Below are 15,706 nucleotides of genomic sequence, written 5' to 3'. Positions count from 1 at the left end.
AGGGTGTAGCTTCTCACCGGTGGGGCGGCGTTGCGAGCATGGCGGGCACTTGGGATCAAGCGGCAGAGACAAATAAGTACAACGAGAAGATAAGGTGTGATATTGTGGACCTTTCTGGATATAAGGAGATAGGACTAGGGGCCCAGAGGACACGTGGCCAGCGTAGAAGGTGGCAGACAGAACACACCGACCCGTCGGTTGAACACAAGCTTTCCCTCATTTTCTTTCAGTTTTTCTTTCTTATATTTTTTTTCCTTTATCATTTTCTCATTTTATATTCTATACTTTTATTTTATTTTCACAAACTAGCAATTGTTTTATAGAAACTAGTAAACTTTTTGTAAAATCACAAATTGTTTTGAATTCATCGACTTATAAGAAAATCATGAACAATTTTCAAATACGTGAATTTTTTTAATACAAGAACAATTTTGGAAACACTGCAACAAGTTTTAAACTCCCATACATATTTTTAAAAGCTTAAACATTTTCTCAAATTCGTGAACATTTTTTGAATTTGATGATCTTTTTAGAACTCAGGAAAAAAATTTCATGAACATTTTTTGAATTTATTAACATATTTTTTTTGTATTTGCGAACGTTTCTTGATATTTGTAGAGATTTTTTTGAAATACATAAACATATTTTGAACTCGTGAGCATTATTGAAATACCCAAATATTTCTTGGAATTGTCAAATATTTTCGAAATTCCTGAATATTTCACAAAGAATTTATAAATTCATCAAGACTTTTTATTTCAAGATAAAGTTTAAAAGTCATGAACATTTGTTTTTAATTTATGAACATTTATTAGAAGTCCCAAGCATTTTTGAATCTCGAAGCATTTTTCAGGTTCTTGAAGATTTTTTAAATTTTGATTTAGTGTCTAAAATCTGAACATCATGAACCTAAAAAAATCATAAGCAAAAAAAACGAAAGGAAAAGTAACCCAGGGGCGCATAGTTACCCTACATGGGCCGACCCCTATCCAGCGCTGGGGGCGAAGGGTGTGTTTGGCGAAATCAGTAATTAAAAAGCACTCTTTGTGAAGATTACTCCCACATCCCCTGAGTGCGCACTATTCGCATTTCATATGCACACTTTGGTGCAACCTGTGAGTTTTCACTTTTTTCGTAGATTCATTTATTCAAAACGTTTTATCTTCCAAAATATTTACACCATTGGATTCCTCATGTCACGATCTTCAAACCTAGATCCCATGTTGATAGGTCTTGATGAACTTTTGTTTTCATGAAAAAAAATCAGACAAGAAAACAAAACCAGAAGCACACGGTTTTCCCCTTTTCGAAAGAGACACGAATGTGCCTCTCCCGGAAGGAAAAAGAAAATAAGGAAACACATTTTCTTTTCATTTCCGAGAGGCACAGACGTGCCTCTCGCGAAAGAAAACCAGTGCCTCTCATAGAAGGAACAAAAAAAATGAAAACCTATTTTTTTTTGTTTCCTAGAGGCACAGCCGTGCCTCTCGCGGAAGTAAATCCGTCCCTCTCACAGAAGGGGGAAAAGAAAACCATTTTCTCACGCATTTTTTTTCCTTTTTTGATATTTTGTCAAAAAGCTAAGAAAGACCGTGGAAACCGAAAAGTAAAAAAAAACCTAGATAAAACCATCTAAAAAGATGAAAATGTGCGCGGAAAAATAAAAAAAATGAAAATTAAAGGGAGCGCCCAGAGCACGACACATGGTGGCGACTGAGAGCGCCAAGTGGTGCGACCTCAGCACACCCCAAGTGACCCTGTGGGGGGAGGGGGCTCCCGAACGAGTGCTCTTTTTATTTGTTCCTCCCTTTGTTGGCGGCGGTTAGTGAGCTGGCGCTCCCACCCTTCTTGCGCATGGGGTAGGACATCACACTAGTGCTTGCACACTCCTATTTTTTGTTCGCTTAGTTCGCATGGTTGACCTAGTCGCCTGTTGAGCCCTGCCCGTTGACTGATTCACCTGGTACCTAGTCAACTTTGACCAGTTTATTAAAAAAATCACATAATTGAAAATAGTTCAAAAATGTTTTTTTGTCCAAAATTTAAAAAACAATTACAAATTTTAAAAAGTTCACGAAGTTCATGAATTCAAAGAAAGTTCAAAATTCAATCATTATTTTTTTTGAATTTCACGAACTTCATGAAATTTTACAAAAGAAATTTCATGAAAATTGAAAGTGAAAAAAAAGGAAAGGAATAGAAAAAAAATGAAAAGATAAATATAAAAGAAAAAAACAAACAAAAAAAATGGTCCAGTAGCTTGCCAAAACCGGAGATGGCGCTCGTACAGCGACAACTTAATGGGCTGGCTCATTCACGTACGACATGGGCCATGTGTGGGATTGCCTGTATTTGGCGCATATAGCGCCAAATAGGAGCATCACAAAACAGCGCCAAACAAGATTTTGCGGGTTTTAAACAGGCGGTCTCGGCACAGCGGGTTGTCGCTGCTGGTTTTACCATGACTGCTTCATGCACTTCCTCGTTGTCACGCTCCTCGTTCGCGGACGTTGTTTGCGCCCGTCGATGTCCCCGTCATGGTCATGCTCGGCATTGATCTCCTTGTCTTTGAATCACTAGCCGGGAAACACAGGACCACGAAACTGAGCATAACGTATCTGGAATTTGCCGACCTTTGTTTTAAATTCACAATCAATTTCAAATTTGTGAACATTTGTTAAAGTTTGGAGACCTTTTTGAAATTCATTATCATTTTTTGAACTCATGACCATTTTTAATCCAAAAACAATTGTTTCAATTTACAAACATTTTTTATATCTCAAAATATTTTTGGAATTCATGAACTTTTTTAAAATAAACTTCGTTTTTTAATTACAAATATTTTTTTAATTTGCGAACACTTATTTGAATTCGCAAACATTCTTTGAAAGAGATTTTTCAAATTCTTGAAGATTTTTGGAAATTTGTTTTTTTCTTTGAAATCCTAAACCTTATGAAGCAAAAGGAAAAAATGAAATGAGAAAAACCAGGGGCGCAAATCCTAAACCTTATTTGAATTCCCAAGTTTGTGCCCCCCCCCCCCCCCCCGCCCCGCGCGCGCGCGCTTAGGTCGCTAAATAGGAGGTATCAACATAATGGGCCGGCACTACTAGTTCTACGAGGACTGCTTCGTGCACACAAGGATAAAGGCTACTGATGCCGGCCAAAGCCGTCGTCGTGTCACTTCCTCCTGGTTACCCTCCTCCGTCGCCGGTGTCCCCGCCGTGCCATGCCCGACATCGGTGTCTGTATCTTTCAGTTAATAGCGTGGAGAACAACAACAGAGATCAGAACCGGATAGAATGTACCGCGTCGCTATCTCAAGTACATCTTTGAGGTCCCGTAAAAAAATACATCTTTGAGGTAGTGATAGACTAGAGAGAACTTATTCCAACACGTCATCACATCACCACCTCGTCGATATCGCCGGGAAACAAAAAAAAAACTAACTGAACCCCACTCCTCTTGTCACTGAACAATAGCTAGTGTCGCGACCAGAGCCGTCGTTGTGGCGCTTCCTCCTGGTCACGCTCCTTGCTCGCTGGCGTCCCCACCATGGTCATGCTGGGCATTGATTTCCGTGTTTTTTTAATCAATAGCGGAGAACAACAGAATCACGAAACCGAGCAGAATGTAGTAGTACCATAGGCGAAAGTGGTCTAGTGAGCTCGAGCTCACATGCACCCTTGCTACAATACCATTCAGAAAAATATTTCAAAAGCTAATTTTTTTTTGCCAACAAAACCTGATGTGTTTTTCACCTGCGTGCAAAATTTTGCGACAAAATGACATTCATGCAGGTCACGGCAAAAAAAATGTCGATGCTTCAAATGCTTCCGAAAACAGTTTTTTTGGAGCATGATTTTGCTTTTTTTTTGCCGAGACCTCCACAAATATCATTCCATCACAGGAATTGGTACACATGTGTAACACAAATCAATGTTTGTTACCAAATAATTTCAGATTTTTTTTTGATTTTTTCTATTTTACTGTAGCAAAGGGTGCATGTGAGCTCGTGCTCTTATTGAGTGTGCAACTGTGCATAGTCTTAGTCGTAGATGGAAAAACTTGTCCGCTGGTGGCTGGTGGCAAGTTGGTCTCGATCTCCACGGCGTCACTCATTGTAGGTGGGGATTATGGGATGGTTCGTGGTGGCACCACACACGCACGACAAATGCTCATCTATAGCCACCGGCTCAACTATTGTAAAGCGCGTACTCTTCTCTAATATCTAGCGCCGTTGACCAGCTGATACCACATCCCCTCCTATTTCGCCAGGAAATCTGAAGCTCCTCTTCGCTAGCTTCAATCCAATTTGAGAAGCTGCTGCTCATGGGGATCAGCCCGCAGGCGGGATCATCATCCTATTAATCTGATTGCAGCTCTCTGGCAGACAGACCAATTTCTTGCCGCATATTTGCTGTGAAGCGGAGCGAGTTGGAGTCGCAGCACAACAAGGAGGGTCAAATCAAAATTACTGCTTTCTGTTCGCATAATTTATAGGCGAGTTATCTTAATTTGTTCTGCAGTAGCATATATTGATCGATACTACTTCATCAGCTACCTACCTGGGTTACTAGGATTTCGATTTGGGTCCAGTAGCTAGGCTCGTACTGTCATACATCCCTGTTCAATTTGCTCTTGTTTCCAGGTCAGTTACATACTAATTACCAATGGCGGAACGCAAAACTAGTACTGCACGAAGTGGCCTGGAGCGGATGTTAGTCGATGAAGCCGTGGAGCCCAAGGCCCTACCATTGTCACTTTTGGAGGACATCACAGGGGACTTCTCTGATGACCAGGAGATTGGAAGAGGTGGATTTGCGGTGGTTTATAAGGTACACAATCCAATCTTAATCACGCCTGAGACACCGATGCTAACACCTGTGAGTGATAGGGGATACTTGGCGATAGGGCGGTCGCGGTGAAGAGGTTGTGCGACTCTTTGATGGATGAAAGGGAATTTCACCGAGAGGTTGAATGTCTGATGCGGGTGAAACACAAAAATGTAGTAAGATTTTTGGGATAATGTGCTAATAGAGAAGGAAGTATGGAAATGTACGACAAAAAACTTGTCATGGCAGATGTCCACCAAAGATTGCTTTGCTTCGAGTACATACCTCAAGGAAGTCTTGATAAGTATATCATCGGTACGACCACTCAGCCAATAATTTTCTCTTTATTTTTACTCTTCATATTACAAATTGTGTAATTGTCATATAGATATAGTACTCAAAAGTTAAGACGCCAAATATATACCTCAAATTATAAATATTGTTTTCCTTCTCCCCTTTATAGATCCATATCGTGAGTGGGGAACCTGCTATAAAATAATCAGAGGGGTTTGTGAAGGTCTACAGTACCTTCATGAGAATAATATTGTTCACTTGGATCTCAAACCCGCCAATATACTGCTCGGCAATAACATGATACCAAAAATTACTGATTTTGGGCTGTCAAGATGCTTCGACGATAATCAGAGCCGACATATTACCAGAACTATATTAGGAACAATGTAAGCTAGCTAACTCCTTATGAAAACTCGACTTTTTGTGCTCTGTGATTTTAAACTGCATACTGTTTGTACATTAATCCATCAGGCCTTTTATATTTTTATACAGTGGATATTTGGCACCAGAACTTCGTGAAGGGGGTGTAATCTCACGCAGTGCTGACTTGTATAGCCTCGGTGTTATAATCATTGAAATACTGACCGGCCAGAAGGGGTATCAAGCTATTGGTGATGTAAGAACAATATGTGCCATTGCTATAAAAATACCACGCTCCTTTTTTTTCTCACGACTAAGAAGGATCAAGTTCAAATAACTGTCACGATTTTACTTTTGTATTGTCATTAAATTTTACTTTGAGATGTTGTATACTCTGAAAGCACACCTAGTAGTGGAAAGCACAATTTGGGTGCAAAAATCATCACACCTATTTCTGATTGTGCAACTGACATGGTGATAGACCTGCCTTAAATCTATTGGGATATTTACTTTTTAGATACCTTTTATTGTTAGTTTGATGATTGAATGTATGTTGTCGGTATATACTGTACATATTTGACTTTTCATATATAGAAAGATGTTTGTGGTCCACTTTATAGACCATAACTCATCCATACAACTTGTAGGTACTTGAAAGTTGGAGTGGTAGGTTGGAGGGATCACAACAAGACACACAAAACGAACAAATACGAGTATGCTATGAGACAGCTTTAGAATGCAGAGACTTCAATCCAAAAAAGAGACCAGCTTGCGTACGGAATATAATTGATAGGTGTTATGAAAAGGGAAGTATCCAGGTATGTTCAGAGTTGGCAGTTTTACATATGTTTTTCCTTAATTCTGAGTTGCTACAGGTACCACTTGGCTCCTTGCACATGAACCATTTGAGCTGCTAGAGTATGAAATTTGGTGATCCAGAAACAATTGCTAGTATCATTGCCAGCGCCTTGACTATAGTTGCTTTACTCACACACCCATGTCTCAAAACTAGTAGTTTTAGAATGTTTGTCAATAAAACATTTTTAATTTTAAGCACCAATGTAGTAATAATTATCTGATACCAAATCAATATTTTTATAATATCTAATTAATTTTAGCTGTAGCAACAAACTTCCTTCCTTCTTTCTAATTAATCACTTGCCGGTGTAAAATTGGAGAAATAGTAATACAAGGAAACTGTTTTTCATGCAAAATGTACTGGTGAAAGTAAAAAAAAAATGGTTGCACGCTTCCAAACTGTCTTTGGTTGTATCGCTTGTTTTTTTTTTTGAGGGTAACTTGTTGCCGCTTTATTTAATCGTCGAACCTCGGAATGTCATCCTAAATTACATCAAGCACAAAATCCGGTGGAACACCTAGCCAAACCTTACACAGTTCATCTCCTACTCCAACCTTCGCTAACTTATGAGCGGCAACATTAGCACTACGACTAACCCAAGAAACTTTACTCTCAGCAAAGCTACCAAGCATGGTTTTGATTTCTTCTACCCATGGACCGACGGCGGAAAGGTTCTTGCTATCTTGCTGAAGCATATGCACCACGCCCTGGGCATCCAATTCCACATGAACTCTTGTAGCATTCATCTCTTCTGCCACCTGCAAGCCCCTCTTGCAAGCCAGTATCTCCGAGGCTTCTGGATCGACCGCGTTCGGGAAGAAATGGCAGGCGGCCGCTAGAAATCCACCATTGTGATCCCTCAGCACCACGCCACCTCCCCCTTTCTGGCCATATTTTGAGATCGCTCCATCCGAGTTAACTTTTATCCAGCCTTCATCTGGTGGTCTCCATCTCTGCACCTGAGTCCGCTTCGGCTCCCGCGGCGTCACCCGATGTACCGCTTTCCATTCCGCCATGTGAGCGAACACTGTATGCATTACCTCCTGTGGTGGCGCAATGGGATTACCTTCTCTTGTAGCATTACGAGCTAGCCACAGGCCATACGTAGCCTGCACCATAATCTCCTTCTCTTCGTCTGAAGCACCCGAAAACCAGTTAAGTAACCAGCGCGCTAGAGCACTCTGGGAGTCGATCGTGCACGGTGGGATCGCCACCGAAACTCCCTTCTCTGAGCGAAGAAGCTGCCAGAACCTCACTGAATGTTGACATGACCAAAAACGATGATGAATCATTTCTTCACGGCCACAGACAACACAAAAAACTCCAGGTTTTATCCGACGTCGATGTAGTTCATACCCTACAGCCAGCCCGTTCTTGATCATGCGCCACGTATGTATTTTTGCTTTGGCCGGGGCACAAGACTCCCACAGCGCCATGAACCCCTTACGCATCTGAATCGATTCAGAGGGCTCCGGCTGTCCGGTCCTCGAACGACCCAGCGATCTCCTCAAGTGGTACGCCGACTTTACATTAAAGCATCCATTTCTAGTATGATTCCATGCCACATAATCTTGCTCACCCGGCCCGCCGATTGCAATCTGAAGGATATCCTGCGCATCACTCGGGCTGAACATGGCGTTTACTTTAGCCAGGTCCCAAGAGCGCCCATCTGAAGACAGCAGGTCAGCGACTCGCGTGACGCCCGGCACATAAATTTGACCCAGTGGTCTCATGCACCCCATTCTTGGAATCCAATTATCATGGTGTATATGAACTTTTGAACCATCTCCAATTCGCCAAATCACACCCTCCCTAAGAAGGTCTCGGCCATGAAGCACGCTCCTGTAGGTATAAGACGCATTTGATGGACAAGTTGCTGACATGATCGTTTCATCTTTAAAATAGCGAGCTTTAAGAACCCGAGCACAAAGGGAGGATGGTACTTGCAGAATTCTCCATGCTTGCTTTGCTAACAAAGCTTGATTGAACGCCTCGGGTTCCCGGAACCCCAAACCACCAACTCTCTTTGCTGCACACATTTTTTGCCAAGAGACCCAGTGCACTTTCCTTTCACCATTCGTTGCACCCCACCAGAATTTCGAGGAGATCGAAGTCAAGTTCCGGCACGTTTTCTTTGTGAGCTGAAAACAACTCATGGTAAAAGTCGGTACAGCTTGAAGCCCAGATTTAACCAACACCTCTCTAGCTGCTTTGGACAGTCCCTGTCCCTTCAAACCACTAACTTTCTTTTTTGAGCTCTCTGTGACATATTGGAATGTACCTTCCTTCGATCTACCAACTAGTGTCGGTAATCCCAGGTACCTCTCACTCAACGCCTCTGACATCACTCCAAGAGCGCCCTTTAGCTCAGCCTTCACCTCCTCCTGGCACCCCTTACCAAAAAAGATGGACGATTTTTGCAAGTTGACTCGCTGGCCGGAGGCTTCCTCATAAGATGCCAGGATCCCTTTGAGCGCCTCCATATTGGCCCTCGACCCTTCCAAGAACACTATACTGTCATCAACGAAGAGGAGGTGTGTTACATGGGGGCCAGTGCTCCCAAACGACACACCTTTTATCTCTGCATCTCTCTGTGATTTCTTCAACAAGGCCGAGAAACCTTCCACGCAAAAAAGAAAGAGGTACGGGGAAAGGGGATCACCTTGCCGAAGCCCTCTGGAAGGTGAAAAATTCCTCGAGAATGCACCATTTAATTTGACCGAAAAAGTAGCTGTAGTGATGCACCTCATGACCATCATGATCCATGCATGAGAAAAGCCAACTCTTTCCAACATCTGCTGCAAGAACACCCACTCCACGCGGTCGTACGCCTTCATCATGTCCAGTTTCACCGCACATAACGGCTTCTTCCTCTTCCTCGTTCGTATGGCATGAACGCACTCGTAAGCCACGAGTACATTGTCAGTGATAAGCCGGCCCGGTACGAACGCACTTTGTTCCTCAGAAATAAGAATAGGGAGGATACCTTTCAACCTATTAGCAAGCACTTTTGTCGCAATCTTATATAATACATTACAGAGGCTAATCGGTCGGAACTGGGACAACAACTCCGGTGAGTTTGTCTTCGGAATCATGACGATGACCGTGTCGTTGAACGCAGCAGGGGCAGCAACCCCGCTCAAAAAGTCCCTGACAGCCCGGCACACATCCTCTCCTACTTGCGCCCAGTGGCGTTGGTAGAAGAGGGCCGGGAGGCCGTCCGGCCCCGGTGCCTTCGTTGCGCCCATCTGGAAGAGCGCCTCTCTGATCTCCTCATCGGTGATCGTAGTAGTTAATGCGTTATTCATCTCCGGAGTGACAAGCTGATCAATGTGTTGGAGAAGATTATTTGCTCCCACCGAGCCCTCTGAAGAGAAAAGATTTTCATAATACTGTGCTGCCATCTCCCTCATATGTTCATCGCTTGTGCACCTAGATCCATCCTCCCTGCGCAAAGCTTTCACCGTGTTTTTCCTCTTCCGATGTGAAGCACGGTTTTGAAAATATTTTGTATTCTGGTCTCCCGCAGTCAGCCAATCCACTCTCGAACGCTGTTTATACATAACCTCCTCTCTTGTATAAATTTCTTTGAGCTGGTCTTCAAGCTCACGGACCTCCAGTGAGGACCCGGAGACGAGTGCCCTCGTTTTTGCCTCTGCAAGCTGGTGCTTCAACCTGGTGATCGATCTCCTTATAGAGCCAAACACCTCCCTCGCCCATCGCTGCATAGAGCCCGTTGTGCATCTAAGTTTCTGCCAGATCGCTCGCAGCCCTTGTTCGCCAGTAGCCGCAGCCTCCCAGGCTTCCTCAAACATTGCTTGATAGGTTTCATGGCGAGTCCACGCCTCTTCATAGCGAAAAGGCCTTTCTCCCGGTCCCCTTTGACGCGGAGCCGTCTCCAACGCCCGGACCAAAATAGCCTGATGATCTGACTCCTCCGTCATGATGTTTTCCACCAACGTCTCTGGAAAGAGCTGCAAGAAATTATCCGTACAAACAGCGCGGTCTAACCGAACCTGAACATTCTCTGCTCCGTCTCGTTTATTATCCCATGTATATTGGTAACCTGAAAAACCCAAGTCTGCCAGGCCGCAGTCGGCGAGACAGTCGCGAAAGTCCTCCATTTGCATGAACAGTCTAGGGTTTCCATCAATCTGATCTGACTGGAAAAGAGCCTCGTTAAAATCTCCCAAGCAAATCCAAGGCAAGTCATCTTGAGCTCGCAAATATCGTATTGCATCCCAAGACTTTTTGCGCAGCTCTGTCCGGGGTTCACCATAGAATCCGGTGATTCTGTAGTTCTTACCCTCATCTTCTACCACTGCATCGATGAAATATTGACACCATGGGCGGACTGTGACCTGCAAATGATCTCTCCACCACAAAGCTAGCCCTCCACTCCTCCCGAGGCAGTCCACTGCCACACCACACGTAAATCCCAAGCTCCACTTCAATCTCTCCATTGCTCTCGCCTTTTTCTTTGTTTCAGATAGAAAAACCACCGCTGGGTTGTAGGACCGTATCAGGTCTCTAAGTTCGCCTACTGTCGAGTCCAACCCCAATCCTCGACAGTTCCAGGCTAACAGATTCATTGTGATCGGCGGGCCCGATCCTCGGGGTCCGCCGCTTTATCCTTACTCTCCGAAATCCGCTCAAAGACTGACATCGTCCTACGCCTGTTATCCCGAATAAAACCATCATGCACAATCTGTCGTTCTGGATCATCTTTTGCCACCCAAAGCTGCCTCGGTCTCCTCTTCTTGTTCATATTATCATACAGCCCACTATCCCTCGGGTGAGGCTGCACACGATCCGATCTGTCCTTCCTTACGTAGTAGCCCCTCCTTCTCTCCTTTGATCCACCCGGCCGTGAACCAGTGTCCGCGGCCGTTCGTCTACCCGTCTCCACGCGCGCTGCATGTGCAGATTGCACGTACTCTTTCCCCCTTCTCTCCCAATTTTTCTGGGCATCGCCTCTGTACCTCTGCTCCTCTACGAGCTTGCTTCGCAGCTCTCTTTCTCTTCTGTTCTCTAGGTCTTCCCTCAAGTCTCTCTCCTTTGGACCCGTTTTATTTGCGCTTGACTTCCCCGGGCTGTGTTCTTTCGCTCCTTTGCCCCTAGCCTCGGCGCCAGTGCGCGAGGCTGCAGACCTAGACAGCTCTGGCTGTAGGTTTCTCTTCACAGGCACATCACCAGCCCTCCGAGCAGCATTATTACTGCGTTCTCTATCTCCTGTCTTGCCACTCCCCCAGCTGTGATTGCTGCTCGCAGAGGCTCCTTGAGAACCTTCTTTCCCCCCTCCTGCTTTCCCCGTTGATGCCCTAAGCCAGCCTCCCCATTGTTGTGAAGAATCCACCGGAGGGTCACACTTTCCATTCACATGCACTAGTCGCCCACACTCGAAGCAGAAGTGAGGCACCTTTTCATAACAGAAGTCATACCACGTACCCATCTTGTCGTCAGGAGATGATTTCAGATAAAACCCTCTGACAAGGGGGTCAAAAACCGAGATTGATGCGCGAATCCTAAGTTGGTTCCCTCTGGCAAAACCTTCGTTATCAACGTCCACCTTGATCACCTTCCCCAACCAATTCCCAAGTGCTTTTCCCATCTGTTCCGTACGATTGTCAGGGGGAAGATCAAGCACCTGAAACCAAACATCAATCTTATCAAACACCATCTCCGAGGGCCTTGTACCTCCTTCATAATTCTTCAGAATAAGAACGCTAAAGTCATATTGCCAAGGCCCATTGTAGAGCGCATGTTTCCAGTCCCCTTCACATCCGAAGTGCACTTCAAAAACATTATTCCCTAGATCTCTGAACTTTGCCTCCTTGTGCAGCCCCCAGGCCCTTTGCATGGTTCTCTCCAGGACTGTCTTGTTGAGGGGTCTGGGTGAGCATGATTTTCCCACCACTGCCCATCTAGCCTTGCGTGGATGTATCTGCTCGGTGGCCTCCAAGACTAAACCCTCAACTTCCTTATCCATCAGGACCATGCTCCCCATCCTTGCGGACAAACTCGCAGCCGGATCCGGTGTTTTGCACTCTGCCGGAGACTTGGACGATCCCCCGCTGGCTGAGCCCACCGGTTTTTTCACCGTCGGCGTTGCCGCCACGGACGCCCCCGGATTAGCCTTTGATCTCGGAGTCCCTGCGTTCATCCCATCCATCTTCTCCGCCATCAGTTCCCTGCTAGCAGACCAGATGCGTTGCCGGTCCGCGATCTGGGAAGCGCCGTCGCTCCCCCAGCCGCCACCGGAGACGCACCACCCCCGCCGGCAAAACCCTAACCCTAGCGTAGAAGGAGAATCGCCTCGCGATCGCCTCCTAGCGCCTCAGAGTTTTCCTACATGGTGGACCCCCGGTTGTATCGCTTGTTGTTTAGTATGGTTCTTGTAGCACTTAGCAATGAGGCCCTATTCCATTAGTATTCTACATAAGGTAATGTATTTTTGAACAGTGGCAGTAATTTTAATGTGCTCATGGAACAGGATCAGGAGTCTCATGACCCTAGCGGCTTGAGGTACATCGGTGGCGACCCTGCTCCTCGGGGCCCCGCCGGCCAGGACATGTCAACCATCGTGTCTAGGGACCAATTCGAGCGGCTCCTACCCCATCGCAATGACGCGGTGTGTCCTGCCCGTGGGTTTTACACATATGACGCCTTCATCACCGCAGCCGACGCGTTCCCGTCCTTTGGCACGACGGGAAGCATAGATACACGGAAGCAGGAGGTCACTGGCGGAGCTAGGCAACATCTTTTGGGGGGGCCGAACACAAATATGAGTATTTGGGGGGGGCCAAAAGACTCTACTTTTCCTAATCTTCCATTAAAAAAAAATTCCTTCACACATTTTACCAAAGTTGGGGGGGCCATGGCACCTGCAGCTTACCATGTAGCTCCGCCACTGCAGGAGGTGGCAGCCTTCTTAGCCCAGACCTCCCACGAGACCAGTGGTGGGTGGCCCACTGCGCCGGACGGCCCCTTCTCGTGGGGCTACTGCTTCAAGGAGGAGGCAGGCCCACGTCCGAGCTACTGTGTCCCATCGTCCAAGTGGCCGTGCACGCCCGGCAAGCAGTACTATGGCCGCGGTCCCATGCAGCTCTCCTAGTAAGCATTCATGTGTGGTGGGATCATTCGTATGGGTCTTTTACTGCTTTGTTTTCTTGGATTTTGAGCGGTTTTTTATGGACATGCATCAACTTCAACTATGGCTCGGCAGGACTCGCGATCGGAGTAGACCTGTTGAACAACCCGGACCTAGTGGCGACGGACCCGGTGGTTTCATTTAAGATGGCACTGTGGTTCTGGATGACATCGCAGGCTAACAAGCCGTCATGCCACACTGTGATGACGGGCCAGTGGACACCAACCGTTGCGGACATCGCTGCCGGCCGGTTGCCTGGGTTTGGCGTGGTCACCAACATCATCAACGCATAGGAAGTTGGCAAAGGGAAGGATCCCCGGGTGGCCAACCGTATCGGATTCTACAAGCACTTTTGCGACATTCTCGATGTTGGCAACCTCGACTGTTACAATCAAAGGCCGTTCGGCCAGTAAATGGAAGAGCTACATGCTAAAATATATGCATGTGTGAAAATTTTGAACGTTGTCTAAATGATGTTAAATACTACAAAAGTTAATTTGCATCAACACACAACATAACATTGTCATGTGCGGGCTACTAGCCGAAATTTTGGACATAAACTATGCCAAAACTTGTGTGGAACAAAATTAGGTTGTAACCTTACTTATCTTAGGAAGGTCATACAAGCACTAAAAGATTCAAGTTTTACAGACTTCATTAATGTATGTCATAAATTATTAAAACCACATCATAGAAAATGTTTTTTTGTTATAACATACTACAGACGCGACACAAAAACCCGGCGTCACCGCACAACCATTGTTGGCGGTGTTGCTTGGTAATCCAATGCCTCTAACATGGGCCAACCCTAATAAGATGGTATTGTTGGGGAACGTAGTAATTTCAAAAAATTTCCTACGCACACGCAAGATCATGGTGATGGCATAGCAACGAGAGGGGAGAGTGATGTCCACGTACCCTCGTAGACCGTAAGCGGAAGCGTTAGCAGAACACGGTTGATGTAGTCGTACGTCTTCACGATCCGACCGATCCAAGCACCGAACATACGGCACCTCCGAGTTCAACACACGTTCAGCTCGATGACGATCCCCGGGCTCCGATCCAGCAAAGCTTCGGGGATGAGTTCCGTCAGCACGACGGCGTGGTGACGATGATGATGCTCTACCGGCGCAGGGCTTCACGTAAACTCCGCGACGATATGACCGAGGTGGAATATGGTGGAGGGGGGCACCGCACACGGCTAAGGAACGATCCGTAGATCAACTTGTGTGTCTATGGGGTGCCCCCTGCCCCCGTATATAAAGGAGTGGAGGAGGGGGAGGGCCGGCCCTCTCTATGGCGCGCCCTAGGGGAGTTCTACTCCCACCGGGAGTAGGATTCCCCCTTTCCTAGTAGAACTAGGAACCCTTCCATGTAGTAGGAGTAGGAGAGAAGGAAAGGGAAGAGAGAAGGGAAGGAAGGAGGGGGTGCGGCCCCTCCCCCTAGTCCAATTCGGACTAGGCCTTGGGGGGGGGGGGGAGCGCACAGCTTGCCCTAGGCAGACCCTCTCTCTTTCCCGTATGGCCCAATAAGGCCCAATACTTCTCCCGGCGAATTCCCGTAACTCTCCGGTACTCCGAAAAATACCCGAATCACTCGGAACCTTTCCAAAGTCCGAATATAGTCGTCCAATATATCGATCTTTACGTCTCGACCATTTCGAGACTCCTTTTCATGTCCCCGATCTCATCCGGGACTCCGAACTCCTTCGGTACATCAAAACTTATAAACTCATAATAAAACTGTCATCGTAACGTTAAGCGTGCGGACCCTATGGGTTCGAGAACTATGTAGACATGACCTAGAACTATTCTCGATCAATAACCAATAGCGGAACCTGGATGCTCATATTGTCTCCTACATATTCTACGAAGATCTTTATCGGTCAAACCGCATAACAACATACGTTGTTCCCTTTGTCATCGGTATGTTACTTGCCCGAGATTCGATCATCGGTATCCAATACCTAGTTCAATCTCGTTACCGGCAAGTCTCTTTACTCGTTACGTAATGCATAATCCCGTAACCAACTCATTGGTCACATTTCTTGCAAGGCTTATAGTGATGTGCATTACCGAGAGGGCCCAGAGATACCTCTCCGACAATCGGAGTGACAAAACCTAATCTCGAAATATGCCAACCCAACATGTACCTTCGGAGACACCTGTAGTACTCCTTTATAATCACCCAGTTACGTTGTGATGTTTG

At 45.9% G+C, this 15,706-nt stretch overlaps 1 pseudogene; it reads left to right on the top strand.

Moving 5' to 3' along the window:
- Positions 1 to 4,228: 4,228 nt before the first annotated feature.
- Positions 4,229 to 13,951, top strand: LOC123047601 (cysteine-rich receptor-like protein kinase 27; annotated as a pseudogene).
- The last annotated feature ends 1,755 nt before the right edge of the window (positions 13,952 to 15,706 follow it).

The sequence above is a fragment of the Triticum aestivum genome, chromosome 2B, assembly GCF_018294505.1.
Source record: "Triticum aestivum cultivar Chinese Spring chromosome 2B, IWGSC CS RefSeq v2.1, whole genome shotgun sequence".
NCBI lineage: Eukaryota > Viridiplantae > Streptophyta > Magnoliopsida > Poales > Poaceae > Triticum > Triticum aestivum.
Note: the sequence above shows the minus strand (reverse complement) of the source record. Positions and strands in the feature narration are given on the sequence as shown.